Raw genomic sequence first — 16,241 nt, forward strand, 5'->3', positions numbered from 1 at the left:
TATTTTGTTCATCAGCAGTTTATTTTCATTAGATTCCACATATGACTGAGATCATGTGATACTTGTCTTTCTCTCTCTGGCTTATTTTGCTTAGCATAATACTCTCCAAGTCCGCCCATGCTGTCTCAAAGGGTAAGAGATCCTTCTATTTTATAGTTGCATAGTATTCCATGGTGTAAATGCACCATAGCTGTTTTGTCCACTCCTCTACTGATGGGCAATTTGGCTGTTTCCAGATCTTAGCTATTGTAAATTGTGCTGCTATGAATTCAGGGTGAATATATTCTTTCTGATTGGTGTGTCGGGTTTCTTAGAATATATTCCCAGAAGTGGGATCACTGGGTCAAATAGCAGTTCCTTATTTAATTTTTTGAGGAAACTTCATACTATTTTTCATAGTGGCTGCATCAGTCTGCATTCCCACCAGCAGTTCCTAGGGTTCTCTTTTCTCCACAACCTTGTCAGCACTTGTCATGTAAATAGAAACAACAACAAAGCTGGGTAGCAATATTCATATCTGACAAAATAGACTTCAAAATGAAGGCCATAACAGGACACAACAAAGGTCACTACATAATACTAAAGAGATAGATCCAACAAGAGGATATAACCCTGGTAGACATATATGCACACAATATAGGAGAAGCTAAATATTAAAAAAATACTTTTGGAGGATTTTAAGGGAGAGATCAACAGCAATACAGTCATAGTAGGGGACTTTAATACTCCACTGACTTTACTGGATAGGTCTTCCAGACAAAAAATCAACAAGGAAACAGTGACTCTAAATGACACACTAGATCAGATGGATTTAATTGACATTTATAGAACATTTTATCCCAAAGCTGCAGAACATACATTCATCTCAAGTGCACATGGGTCATTCTCAAAGATAGATCACATGTTAGGACACAAAACAAGTCTCTACAAGTTCAAGAAGATTGAAATTATATCAAGCATCTCGGATCACAATGGTATGAAATTAGACGTCAAATACAATAAAAATATTCAAAAACATTCAAACACATGGAGGCTAAATGGCATGTTATTAAACAATGAATGGGTTACCAATGAGACCAAGGAAGAAATAAAAAACTTCCTGGAAACAAATAAAAATGAACACACAACCCGAAATCTATGGGACACAGCAAAAGCAGTCCTGAGAGAGAAGTTCATAACACTACAGGCCTACCTCAACAAACAAAACAATTTGTTAAATAAACATTCTAACGCTACAACTTAAAGGGTTAGAAAGAGAACAAGAAAAGCCCAGAGTAAGTAGAAGGGAGGAAATAATAAATATCAGAGTGGAAGTAAATGACATAGAGCAGTGGTTCTCAACCTTCTGACCCTTTAAATACAGTTCCTCATGTTGTGACCCAATCATAAAATTATTTTCGTTGCTACTTCATAACTGTAATGTTGCTACTGTTATGAATCGTAATGTAAATATCTGATATGCAGGATGGTCTTAGGCGACCCCTGTGAAAGGGTCGTTCGACTGCCAAAGGGGTCGTGACCCACAGATTGAGAGCCGCTGACATAGAGACTAAAAAAAAAATACAAAAGATCAATGAAACCAAGAGCTGGTTCTTTGAGAACATAAAAAGATTGATGAACCTTTAGCCAGACTCATCAAGAAACAAAGAGAGAGGACCCAAATAAATAAAATCAGAAATGAAAGAGGTGAAGTAACAATTGACACCACAGAAATACGAAGGATTGCAAGAAAATACTATGAACAACTATATGCCAACAAGCTGGACAATGTGGATAGAATGGACAAATTCAGAAAAATACAACATTCCAAACTAAATCAGAAAAACTGAATAGGCCAATAACAACTGATGAAATTGAAGCAGTAATAAATAAAACTCCCAGCAAACAAAAGTCATGGTCCGGATGGTTTCACAGGGGAGTTTTACCAAACATTCAAAGAACTAACACCTATACCCCTCAAACTACTCAAAAAGATCCAAGCACTATTGTAATTCCAAAACCAGATAAAGACACTACAAAGAAAGAGAATTACAGGCCAGTATCCCTGATGAACATAGATGCTAAAATCCTCAACAAAATACTAGCAAGTCTGATCCAGCAATATACTAAAAAGATCATACACCAAGTGGGATTTATTCCAGGAATGCAAGGCTGGTACAATATTTGCAAATCAATAAATGTGATACATCACATAAATTGAAAGACAAAAATCACATGATCATATCAATAGATGCAATAGATTTGACAAAATCCAACATCTGTATTCTCAGCAAAGTGGGAATAAGAGGAATTATACTTCAACATAATAAAGGACATATATGACAAACCTATAGCCAACATCATGCTCAATGGGCAAAAATTAAAACTATTTCCCATAAACAAGATGGGGATGTTCACTTTCACCACTCTTATGATTTATGTTGAACTTGAGAAAAAGCAGGAGGTGGTTGGAGAGGCAGGTAGAAACTTTGTTCTATCCAGGCCCTCAACTGATTGAATGAGTCCCACTTACACTGTGAAGGGTGCTCTACTGGGTCTAACATTTACCAATTCAAATGCTAATCTCATGCAAAATCACCCTCACAGACACCCCCATGATAATGTGCTTCCTGGGCATCCCTTGGCCCAATCAAGTTGACACATAAAATTAACCAACACATTTCTCATAGAAGCTCATCCTTGGTTTTGAAAGGGTTTTAGAAGTTTGTAACATGGTTGTTTCTCTAATGTGACTTCAAAGTAGAGGTGATTCCTTCTCCTTGGCACAGGTATGCTTCCAGGACTACTGTACATGACCAGAAAGGCCAGTCTGGGGAAAGAATGGGAAAGAGAAAGATAGAGAACAAATGAATGAGAATGGAAAATAAATTTCTCAAATTATTGAGAAAAAGTTGGATGAGAAAGAAATGAGTTAAGGATTAAATAGGTGTTGGAAATTTGGTCTAGCATAGCTTAGTTACTAACTGGAGTAATAGTCCAGGGCAGGATGCCTCAGGGTTGGTTAGGAGGCCGTTTCCCATTGTGGACCCTGCCCTGAGCTTCTCACAGGCTTCTACATCTGGAAATGTGCTTTGCTGATCTTGAATACAATTGTGTCTTTCTCTCTGCCACTATTTGTTTAGACTCCCAGCTGCTGCCAAGTATTTGATCCTCAGAAACTGAGCACCATAATTGTATGTACTTTGTGCTGACAGACTGCTGATTACTTCAGACCAGGTGTGAGTTATTATTTTCCACAGGACTTCCCGACCACTGACAGAAATGATTGATGGATGGAAGAGATCCAAAGACACCCCCCAAAATCTCTATTTTATCAGTAAATACCACCATTAATTGTTTTCTTTTGTGTTTTTTATACAGTAATCCCTTGGTATCACAGGTCCCACTGCAATGAGTCACATTACTGGTTACTTTTTATTTAAAGTGCCTTTGAGGTGCTGCAAGTTCTCTTGTATTTAGACATCTGGTGTCTCCAGCACCTGGCCCAGGGGCTGGCAGCAGCACTCCCCTGAGCCAAGGTGCAAAAAAGTGAGCTGGAGCACTGACTGAAATACAATGGAACCTTGCTCATGGAATGTCTCCTATCTCCAACAATTCGCTTCTCAACCTGACAACTCTTTCAGGCTGATATCGATATGATCAGTCTCACCCTAAACGCCTCTGCCTCGGCCCCCACCACTGTGGCTTTGTCCGGAAGGACATCCAGAAGATGTCTGGTCTAATTAGCATATTACTCTTTTATTCGTATAGATGATGTAGAGTATTTGCATATAACCTACACACAAGCAACCTCCCGTCAACTTTATTATTTTATTTTGTATTATTATTTTAAAATATGTTTTTATTATTGATTTTAGAGAGAGAGGAAGGGGAAGGAAGAAAGGGAGAGAGAGAGAGACATTGAGTGAAACATTCCTTGCAGCAAACATAGATTGGCTGCCTCCTGCAGGCCCCCTACTGAGAGTTGAGCCCACAACATGTGCCCTGACTGGGTGGGAATCAAACCAGTGACCTTCTGGTGCATGGGGTGATGATCAACAACTTAGCCACACCAGCCAGTAATATTTTTATTTTTCAAGTTGATTCTAGAGAGAGAGGAAGTAAGAGAGACAGAGACACACACACACACACACACACACACACACACACACACAGAGAGAGAGAGAGAGAGAGAGAGAGACATTGATTTGTTGTTCCACTTATTTATGATTCATTAGTTGATTCTTGTATGTGCCCTGACTGGCAATTGAATCCACAACCTTGGCATAATGGGGACAACACTCTAACCAACTGAACTACCCAGCCAGAGCCCTCTGTATACTTTAAATCATCTCTACATTATTTATAATATCTAAAACAACGTAAATGCTATGTAAATAGTCGTTAATACTATATTGTTTAGTGAATAATGACAAGAGAAGAAGTCTGTACACATTCACTATAAACACAGTCATTATAGGCCTAACTACATAGTACACGTCAGCAACAAGGTAGCTTTTCCCCCAGAATATTTGTTGATCTGAGGATGGTTGAATTGGCAGATAGAGAGGGCCAACTGTATTTCCAAGTGAATTAAGGCCCTTTGTCAAGTTTGGCCTCGGAGCAGCTTCATGAGGCGAAGAAGAGCAGTTGCCACCATCTTTCTGCACTAGATCACTGAGCAGTAGAGTGAAAACGTAACTTGGGAAGTGACTACATTCAAAATCATGGCAGGATGGGGTCAGTGGCTCTCCCTTTTGGGAACTTGCCAGACTGAGGCCTTGCCTGAACCCTATTTCCTCAGGAGGTTCTTTTGCCTAAACTGTGACATCTGGTTCCCTTAGGAAATCAGAGTGCTTACTTGGGCTTGTGGCATGTTCCCAGGTGGACACTGAGGAAGGCATTGTTTCTGATGGTGCTCAGGAAAGTACAGCCAGAGGAGGGACCCACCCCTGCCCAGTGCAGACAGGACTGTTTTTTCTTACATGGCTTCAATAGCATCCCCTACAAGGCCAGAGATAACAGCTGCTAATACTGTCTGTGTGTGTATGTATGTATGTATGTATGTATGTACCATCTATCTTTCTATCTCACCTGTCTATCACTTATCTGTCTATGCCAGTGGTTGGCAAACTCATTAGTCAACAGAGCCAAATACCAACAGTACAACGATTTAAATTTCTTTTGAGAGCCAAATTTTTTAAACTTAAACTATATAGGTAGGTACATTGTTATTAACTTAATTAGGGTACTCCTAAGGCTTAGGAAGAGCCACACTCAAGGGGCAAAAGAGCCGCATGTGGCTCTCACCTTTTCCTGGAAGCAGCTGGCGGGCCCTGTGCTGGGATTGGAGATGCTGTCCAGGCACTGAGGTGCCCTCGCTGCTGGAGTGCAGTGCCCAGGTAGAGGGGGAGTGGAATGAGCTGGACACTTAGCTGCTGCTGCTGCTCCGATTTGTGAGGCTTGAGGGGTGGGTCTTCCGACACAACATACCCCTCTTCTCAGCACTTGCCCATGAGCACTGCTGCCCCGCCATGCGTCTACTACAGCAGAGGTGGGAGGTTTCATTCACTCATTCAGTCACTCGTCCACCTGGGGCAGTATTTCTGTCCCAGGCTCTTTCTTGGATTGGCAGAAGCTGTTCCAGACAGAAGGTGGAGAGGCTTGGGCTCTGGCGGCAGCTCTGAGCTGCAGCTCGGCCAGGCTACAAAACCATAGGGAGCTGGAGCCTCGACCCTGGGCCAGCCGGGCCCACAGCAGCAGCTGAAAGTGATTACTGATGACTGTGCTTGCAGAAAGTTCAGCTACCTCAGGGTCAGGGCCTTCTAACGAAGAGGAAATTTGGATGCTGACCACAGCTGTGAAGAAGTGTAGGCCTGTATGGTGTAACAGAGTCAGCTAGGGCAGTGGTCGGCAAGCTCATTAGTCAACAGAGCCAAATACCAACAGTACAACGATTGAAATTTCTTTTGAGAGCCATATTTTTTAAACTTAAACTATATAGGTAGGTACATTGTTATTAACTTAATTAAGGTACTCCTAAGGCTTAGGAAGAGCTACACTCAAGGGGCCAAAGAGCTGCATGTGGCTCACGAGCCGCAGTTTGCCAACCATGGGTCTATGCATTAATAGACATTATTGAATTCCTAATATATGGTCCTGAACTGGGTACTGGAAAGGGGGATGGAAAGCTCCCCTCTAGGACCTGCGCATCTAGGAGGGGATAAAAGGTGTGTAAATAGCATCAACACCAATCTCAATAAAAGCCAAAATAGAGTGGATGCCTGACAAGAGGATAAATGTGCTTCAGATTTTAAAAAAATATAAGTATTGGAAGATGCTTCATGGAGGAGAGAATTTTGAATTGAACTTTGAAAACTGGATAAGATTTAAATAGGGGAGGGGGAGAGCGAATGGTGTGGGCTTTACAAGCACAGGGAATAGGGCAGGCAGACAAGGGTGGGGAATAGGAATGCTTAGGCGCTATCATCTAGGGTGTGTTGGACTGTGAAGAAACCCCCAGACTCAAAGAGGAATGTATTCTCTGACAGGACAGAGTCAGCTGTGGGGCAGGCTCCAGGATGACCTGAGTCAATAGCTCCGGGATGTCGTCAAGCACATGGCCCTTTCCTCAGCTCTGCTTGGTGTCCCAGGTTGACTGCACCCTCCAGGGAGCAGAAAGCTCTGCAGTGATGCCAGCTTCACACCATGATGGACAATGTGCAGAGGAAGATGTAAGATCATCTCTTGTCTGTGGTCCTTGTAAGGTGGGAAAACTCCCTAAATCTTTCCAGGAGGCATTCCTCATATTTTTAAATCCTCACTTGAGGATATGTTTTTATTGATTTTTAGAGAGGGAGGGAGGAGGGAGGGGTTATGAAGGGAGAGAGGGAGGATGAGAGAGAGGGAGAGGGAGAGAAAGAGACAGAAACAAACACTGATGTGAGAGAGAAACATCAATCAGTAGCCTCCCATATGCGTCCAGACTGGAGATCAAACCAGCAACCCAGATATGTGCCTTGACCAGGAACCAAACCCACAACCTTTTGGTGTATGGGATGACATAGCATCCAATTGAGCCACTGGATAGAGCATGTTCCTCATCTTTTTACAGTTCCCTCACCCACCACTCAGCAGACATTGAGCAGATTTGTATTAATATCCATTCCTGGAACCAAGGTATTACTGAGATTTGCTTAGACTAATTGTTGGGGTGAAATGGGTGTTGGGGTCCATAGTGGCCCCCACAAAGGGAGTGCCAGGGAAGAAAAGAAAAGACCGCCTACTGTGGCATAGTAAATATGGTGGCAAGGAAGGCAGGTCCTCAGTGCTGGCGGAAGGAGGCGGGGGAGTTCTGACCTGGAGACAGAGGGGATTATTTGAAGGATTTTACTCAGGGAAGGAGAGGAGTAGAAACACGTGTGTTTTGCAAGACAGGAAGACAAGGGGAGACTGGAGGCGTGAGGGGTGTTAGAAGTCCTTTGAGGAGTTGTGGGGAGAGGAGGAGGAGAGATTGCAGAGAGGCAGAAAAGTGAAGAAGGTTGTGCCTGCCAACTCAGAGACAAAATTGACTGGACTCAGTGACTATGTGGATTATGTATTGGTGTAAGATTCAAGTCTGAGTTTCTGGGAAAATGGTGATGCCATAAAAAACCAAAAACAAAATAAGGGAGGTCAAGAGATGGAGCTGTTTGACCAGTGGCCACCCCTCACTCAGCCTAGGACCCTGGGCCACTTCCCGCTCTGCAAACACATGCTGCCCCCTGACTGGGGAGCTCTAAGTTCCTCATTCCCTGCTGATTCTATCTATGAAAGTCATTTTGACATCAGAGGGTAGAGAGTGAATTTGGGGCTCCCTGCAGCCTCTCTTCAGTACCTGGAGTTTCCTCTAGGCAGACGTATAGCTGGGGAGAGAATCAGAATTTTCCCTTCGAATCCTGGGGACAGCCACTGACCCCCAGGCCACTCTCTTTCTGGACTTGGAGGTAGAGATCCTGCTCTCCAGTCTTCCTTGCTCCCAAGTATATGACAGTCCTCTCCCCTTAACACCTCCCAGCCCAGGAGAAACCAGACTGAAACGTCAAGGAGAACCTATTGCAAGTTTGATGGAAGAGCAGAGGTCTGCCTGTCTCATTCCCAGGCTGCCTCTGGGTGCTGGACCTCCTGCCCCACCCCTCACCCTCTCACTCTCCTCAGATCTCCACCTCTCAGCCTTTCATATGATAGAGCCCCAACTAAAGAGGGAAGAGGAACTATTCCTCTGTTCCCACCAAAGGCTCGCCTTCCAAGTCCTCATTTTCATAAAATGAGTATTTATGAAAATGCATCCCTAGAACAGGGATGTCCTCCCAGGACAATTAGTGAGAGTGGCCACCATCATTACGGGAATCCCATGCTACACACAGAGGTCTGACTGCTCTTAAGCTCCTGACAAGAAAAGCACAATGGTGTGCCTGGGGTGCACCTCCTAATAGTGTGGATTATTTGGTCTTGAGTAACACCACAGCAGAACATCCACAGCAATCCCAAGATGGGAACCTATCCAGCGCAGCCCAGTTTTTTCATTCTTTCCTGTAAAAATCCTGGAGCCGGTGCTGTCCCCTTGTGAGTGGCGTTGCTCAGGGTGGAAGGAATGGGACTCTCCTCCCTAAAAGACTAAGAGCTCAGTTTGGACCCTGTCCAATGCTCCATTCTTAAGTCTCTGTATTAGTCAGGAGAGGCCAGCTGCAGTAACAAACAGCCCCAAATCCCAGGGGCTTCATAGGAGAGTTTATTTTTCCTTCATGGTACAGAGAACATGAGTTGATGGGGAGGAGGGCGCTCTGCTCCTTGCCGCCATCAGGGACCCAGTGTTCACCACCATCTGGGACCTTGGAATTCTCCTCTGAATCTTTTGGTCCACAGACAGGGGAGAAAACTATGTGGAGGAGATACCCCTCTCACCTGCCTCAGCCTGGAGGTGCCACACATCGCTGCCACTTATAGCCTACTGGGGAGGACAGGATCTACCTAGAAGGAAGGATGCTGACAGTATCATGTATCTGCGTGGTAGGGAGATAAAAATATGAGTATGGGTAACAGCTAGTCTGAGTCTGCCACAGTCCCCGTATCAGGCAGAACAACATGTGTATCAAAGCGTGCAAGTGCGACTTCCTTCTAAAACTTCCCCCCGTTATGCTGGCCTGAGAAGATCCACCTTGTCTAAGGTCTGGACCAGCCTCCTTGGTACCTGGTACATATGTCACATGGAAGGAAGAATAAGGATCTTCTCACCACAAGGGCCAAGAAGTGTCTGTGTTCTTCTTGGAGCCAGATTTTGTGTTGTTGCTGCTGTTTTCCATTTGGGGTAAAGCACAGGTGCCATTTTCCTAACCTAACACTGAGTTCCAGCCCCGCAGGACACTGGGTGTATGAGAGGACCAGGCCACCAGGCAGAGCAGAGCAGAGCCCATGTCTTCTCTGACATGGCCACTTGCCGACACAAGGAGAAAGGAGACAAGAGAGTAGAAACAGTCCCATCTGAGTTCAGGCTGAGAAACACTATTTTCCAAAATAACATAATCTCAGGAAATCAAGCATTAAAGGAAGACAGACACTGACAGTCCAACACACTTCACCTGGAACAGTTCGGGCACAGCAGCATAAATGGACAAAGAAAGCCCTAAACTGTGCCTCATCAGTGTGTTCTTCTCCCGCACAACAGAAGAGGGCTGTTTAATTTAGACCAGAGAGAAGAGATTAGAGCAAGTGAATGTGCATCTCTCAAAGTCTATGCCAGCTTCTCAAATGGAACATCAATCAAGGAATGTCGGGGGATGGGATGGGCCACTCTAAACTTAGGGAACGTGCGGCCACGGCTCAGCATCTGAATGTCCCGTCCTCTAGGCCTGGGAGCTAAGCTGCTTGCTGTATTATGTTTACCTCCCTGGAACACTTACTCCAAAGCACTTTGTGGTGTATTTATATGCTGTCTGAGTTGGCTCAGGCTGCCATAACAAGATGTCACAGATTGTGTGACTTATATAACAGGCATTTGTTTACTCACGGTTCTGGAGGCTGGAAGTCTGAGATCAAGGTGTCATCGGGGGCGGTTTCTCCTGCGGCCTCTCTCCTTGGCTTGCAGTTGGCACCTTCTCCCTGCATCCTCACATGGTCTTCCCACTGTGAGTGCCTCTCTGGTGTCTCTTCCTCTTCTTATAAGGACGCCAGTCTTATTGGGTCAGGGCCTGCTGCCATAATTGTATAACTCTAAGTGCCTGAAGAGTAAGTACTATTATTAGTATATTCATCAGAAAGAAACCCGACTTCGTGTCTTACACATAAGACTGCTTATTTTTACATAATAATTCTGGGGATGGGCAGTTACCACCTGTGGTTTAGAACAGAGGTTGACAAATTTTTCTTTAAAGGGCCAGATAATAAATATTTTCAGTTTTTGGGGACCTATGATTTCTTACGCAACTACTCTACTCTGTCATTACAGGGCAAAATCAGCCACAGACAAATGAATGAGTGTAGCTGTGTTCCAATAAAACTTTATTTACAAAAATAGATAGTGGGCCAGATTTGATGCCCAGGCCATAGTTTGCCAACCCCTGGCATAGAAGCTCAAGTATGCCAGAGTCAAAGATTTTACAATTTTCTTGTCTTTCCCTCATGATTCCAATATAGCTGTTATAGCTCTAGTCATTATGTCTGTGTTCCAGGCAGGAAGAAAAGGAAAGGAGCAGGGACAAAGGAGTGTCTGCCAGCTGAATATGCCTTGTTTTCTGGAGGTCCCACCTAATAGATTCTGTTTTTTTTTTCTCACTGGCCTCCCACATATGCAAAGAAGACTGGGACATACCGTCCTTTTTTCTTTTAGTTTGGGCACATTGCCATCCCAAATAACATGTTTTCTCTTATTAAGAAAGAAAGAATACACAATAAGTAGTACATAGTAGCTCCTACCACCACTGCTTTTTTTTCTTTTTCTTTTTCTTTTTTAAGTCTCCAGCCCAGCCAGTGTGACTCATTGTTTGAGCCTTGACCTATGAACCAGGAGATCATGGTTTGATTCCCAGCCAGGGCACATGCCTGGGTTACAGGCTCGATCCCCAGTGTGGGGCATGCAGGAGGCAGCTGATCAATGATTTTCATCATTGATGTTTACATCTCTCTCCCTTTCTCTCTGAAATCAATAAAAATATTTTTTTAAAAATTAAATTTTTTAAAAAAAAGTCTCCAACTAATCAGTCAATACTAAAGGCTGTTCATTTTACTTGTTTCTGGTTACCTCAAACTTCTTTCCATTATGAAATACTTAGAGGAGAATACAACCTTCATGGTCTAACTGCAAAAAGACTACTCAAATTTTCCGATCCTCATTAAAAAAAAAAAAGACACACAAAAAATCAATAACTCCTTTCATGCTACATCGATTTCCAGGTGGAGAACAAAGAAGGAAAGAGGCAGGAGACAGAGGATGCTGTGTAGTGCTGGCACAGCGATGATTGTTAGCAGCTGGAGAGTAGAGAAGGAAGGCAGCTGTGCCTCCGGGCATGACTGATAATGTGTGATGGGAACCAAGAACTATGTCCATGCTTGGTCAGAGTCTGGGGAAGCAGATTCCATGACATCTCTTGACCATCATTTAAATGCTCCCTCACCCAAAAAGTGTTTATGAAAATGTAGGAGTTCTTGAGCCCCCAAGGTTTGCTCTAACTTTCTATCTTCCCAAAGTAGAGTTGAGACCCTGCAGACACTCTCCTGGTCCTCATTTACCTTTCATCATCACCTCCCAAAAGGCCACATCTCTAAATACAGTCACATGGGGCTTCAACAAGTGAATATGAGGGGATACAATACAGTCTGCAACAGGCATGCATAGCAATGCATCAAAAAAAACATGGATGGTTGAAGACTAACATTGCCAGAGAGGAGAGTTGGAAAGGGAAGGGGCCATGGTCAAGATGGCCCTGTGCTATAGAAAGTTACTAAACTCACAAATCCACAGAGACCCATGTCCTCCTGGGACTTAAAGTGTAATAGTCTCCCTCTGTTCTCCTTTCCATTACCCTTTCAGAGAATGAGTGTGGTGTGTGTGTGTGTGTGTGTGTGTGTGTGTGTGTGTGTGTGTGTGTTTGAGTCTATGGTGACAAGGAGAGGATGAGAAGATGCCCTAAGTTAGCATTAGAATCCAGGAGAGCTGGTGTAGAATAGGAGACCACCATGTACACTTTGAGCCTTTCCCCCTGATTTAGGAGTGGCCCTAGAGGGTGGTTTGAATCTCTGGTTTTTATGTATCTTTGGTGGCTCTCTCTGACATCTACCTTGGAAGTCTAAGATTGAGGTATTGGCTGATTTGGTTTCTATGAGGATTCTCTTCCTGGCTTGAAGATGGCCACCTTTCTAGTGCGTCCTCACTTGGTGATGAGAGTGAGCTCTGGCCTCTTTTCCTCTTCTTGTAAGGGCACTAATCCAGTCATAGTTCCACCCTCAGGGCCTCATTTAATCCTTACTATCTTCCAAAGATTCCACCTCTAAAACCATCACATTGGGGGTTAGGGATTCAGCATAGGAACTTTGCGGGCACAAACATTCAGTCTGTAACATTATTATTATTAACCTTCTATTTCTTGAGCACCTGCTGTGTGTCACAGTAAATGTATCAGGGAAGTATTTCTATTGCCCCAGTATTTCTGATGAGAAAATCCCGAGAGGTTAAACCATTTACCCAAGATTACATTCTAAGGAAGAGGTGGTGTGAGAATAGGGATCCCTATGTAGCTGACTTCTAGTTTCTTCTTGCTGCTTCAATGTGTGTGTCGTCCCACAGTCTGTCTGCCCAGCGCTCTGAATTTTCTCCTCTCAAGGCCAAACGTCTTCCTTCCCCGCCACTCTTTTCCATATGACTTCACCTCCCTGGTTGCGCGCTTTTCTGCCCTGCCTCAGAGAACTGTTGAACAAATGACTGATCATGCTCCTTAGCTCTGGAAAAATAGTTGTACTTTAATAAGGGCTTTCTGGAGGCATGGGGCCTTTGGGCCCACAGTATAACTATTGTGGGCACTAGACACTTGCTTTCGTGGTCTTTTCTTTCAGTAAGAAAAATTTAAAGATATATTTTACAACCGTGTTGGCACAAAGATGAACTTAATGCAGGCTGGATTCATTATTATTATATTTTATTTTATTACAAGAGGCCAGGTGCATGACATTCGTGCCCTGGGGGGTAGAGAGGAGTCCCTCAGCCCAACCTGTGCCCTTTCACAGTCTGGGAGCCCTCAGGGGATGTCCAACTGACAGCTTAGGGGGGAGCGGGCCTAAGCCAGACATCCTTAGTGCTGCCGCTGCAGAGGCAGGTCACTGCACTCACCAGCCATCAGCCTGGCTTGTGGATGAGCAGTGCTCCGCCTGCGGGAGTGCACTGACCACCGCGGGGCAGCTCCTGCATTAAGCGTCTTCCCCCTGCTGGTCAGTGCGCATCATAGCAACCAGTCATTCCGCCGTTCGGTTAATTTGCATATTTCCCTTTTATATATAGGAAGGATTTTTGTTTTGTTTTAATTTATTTTAGAGAGAGGAAGGGAGAGAGAGAGAAACATCAATGTGAGAGAGAAACATCGATAGGTTGCCTTCCATACCCACCCTGACTGGGGATCAACCTACTTATGTGCCCTGACCAGGGAATCCAAACACCACCTTTTGGTGTGCGAGGTGATGCTCCAACCAACAGAGCCACACTGGCCAGGGCTTATATTTCATTTTAAAATAACTTAAAGTTAAAACATTCTCATGGGTCCTTCTAAGTATCATGGGCCTGAGGCACTGCACCTCCTGTGCCTGTGTATGGGAAAGGGGACCTGGCCCTGAGCTGGTCTCCCTAGGGCCAGCCTGTAGTGTGTGAGTTCTTGACTTCATGAAAGTATCATGGGCCTGAGGCACTGCACCTCCTGTGCTGTGTATGGGAAAGGGGACCTGGCTCTGAGCCGGTCTCCTTAGGGCCAGCCTGTAGTGTGTGAGTTCTTGACTTCATGCAGGAAAAAATTTCACAACATGAGCCCAGATAAATTTTAGAGGACGTTTATTAAAGCTGGGAACAGTGAAACCAGAAAGTGCTGGGTAGATGAGCCGAGGCTGGACTGCCTTGGCTCACTAGAAGTCAGTGAAAAGGGGGCTTGGGGACAGGTTTAGGGGATTTGCTTGGGATGAGCTGCCACTGCCCATTGCCGCCTCGTTGCAAGCCTTGTGGGGCCCTTAGAGTTTAGGAGATGCATGCTTGTGGGAGGGGGTGGAAGGTCTGGGCGTGCTCTGGGAGGGAGAGCACTTACTGGGACCTTTGTTTTTGAGGGGTTTTACAGGCTGGGCTTTTAGGGGAGGGTTACTAAAATATTCATCAGCTTTATGCTGATGTATCAAAATTAGATTTATTCTCTTCATCTGTCCTTGGGTTAGTTGGCAAACGTCACTAACTGGATTTCTGCCACCTGTTTCTGCTATAGCTTAAGGTGATTTAAGCTATTAACCCTCTGGTTGGGGAAAAGAAGTGCACACCATTTATTCCTAAGTGTCCTTGATTTAGGAAAGATAGTATTTACTAGATGGTTGCAAACTTCTTGGCATCTAGATTTGCTAGATGACTGTAAATTGCTGTTTAACTATCTAGTCTTCCTAAAGGGCTGTAAACTGCTGTTTTCCTGTTTCACTTGTCCTGGCTTCCTGGCCTGTCTCACCTGGAGATAAGTGAGTCCGTGGGTGGTAGTGGGGAATTTAGTGCTGGAATGAGGGGTTTAAAGGCGGCTCTGGGAGAAGTGGCTTTCTGGGTTTCTGTACCTGCTGAAGACAGAACCAAGGGAGATTCTTGAGGTTGGCTTTTTAATGTCACTCAGCTTTCATGAATGAGCCGAGGGTTCACCCCAAAATAATGGTCAGCCAGTGGTAGGCACACATTTATGGCCTGAGTCTCCATATGCACAGACTTCTTCAGATTCACCAGCCAGTGACCCCTGGGTGAAAGGTGGGTTCTTGACTTCGTGCAGGAAAAATTTCCCAATGGTCCAGATAACCATTTCACAACATGAGTTCTGGTAGGGCCAAGCTCAGGGGAAGTCACCCCTGCAGCCTGGGTCCTCAGCCTGTGTTTCAGCATTTGGCCACATGGCGGCACTAACGTGCTGGCCTGCTGCCCTGAGCCCCAGGCCTGGTTCTGCCCGCAGGATCTCTGAGCACATTCTGGCTGGGGTTTGCCCTGCTGTCTGAGGCCTGAGCCAGAACAGGGTGTTTGTCTAGAAGGCCCCCTTCTCCCTGCCACCCTCAGTAACCCTCATCATTTCCAAGACACTGAAAACAATGCAGTTCCAGGAAAACATAGATCTGGGCAGTGGGGCTGAGCTGCCACCTCATGTGTCACCACTGAGCTGTGGTTCTGGGAAGGAACTCCCTGTGTCTTGTGCTCCTTATCTGAAACACTATAAAGATCTCTCAGGCCTCTCGTTGCAAGCCTTGTGGGGCCCTTAATGATCCTGCTCTCAAGTTTTAATTCTGCAGGAAATACAGCAGGGCCCACACTGTTATGGGCCAGAAGAACTGGTTTGCTGTTTTTGCTTTGCCATTGTCTTGGCTGGGTGGCCACAGGCATGTCACTTTCCCTCTCTGGTTTTCACTTGTCTGTAAGAAAGAGGCCTTTCTATGGGCCACCAATCTGTTGGGAGTGTCCCTGGGACCCAGGTGACATGGCCCCTCCCTCCCTCCCTCCCTGCCACTGGCAGAAAAAGGGCCTGTTGGGAGTGTCCCTGGGACCCAGGTGACATGGCCTCTTCCTCCCTCCCTCCCTCCCTGCCACTGGCAGAAAAAGGGGTGGCTGTGCCCTGTCAGGGGAAGGTGGATAGCTGGATGCAGACCTCCAGGTGATCTGTACCTGAAAACTAGAACCTGCCACCTTGCTGCTGCTGGGGCCTGGAGGAACTGCCAAGTTCTGGGGATGCAGAAAAGGCAGGAGAACCGAGCCCAGGGCACAAATACCACAACAGATCTTACAACAAGAGCTCTCAGATGGCTTTGCCCAGGTCCCACTGCAATGAGTCACATTACTGGTTACTTTTTATTTAAAGTGCCTTTGAGGTGCTGCAAGTTCTCTTGTATTTAGACATCTGGTGTCTCCAGCAGCTGGCCCAGGGGCTGGCAGCAGCACTCCCCTGAGCCAAGGTGCAAAAAAGTGAGCTGGAGCACTGACTGAAATACAATGGAACCTTGCTCATGGAATGTCTCCTATCTCCAACAAT

Source organism: Myotis brandtii, unplaced genomic scaffold (genome assembly GCF_000412655.1).
Source record: "Myotis brandtii unplaced genomic scaffold, ASM41265v1 scaffold297, whole genome shotgun sequence".
NCBI lineage: Eukaryota > Metazoa > Chordata > Mammalia > Chiroptera > Vespertilionidae > Myotis > Myotis brandtii.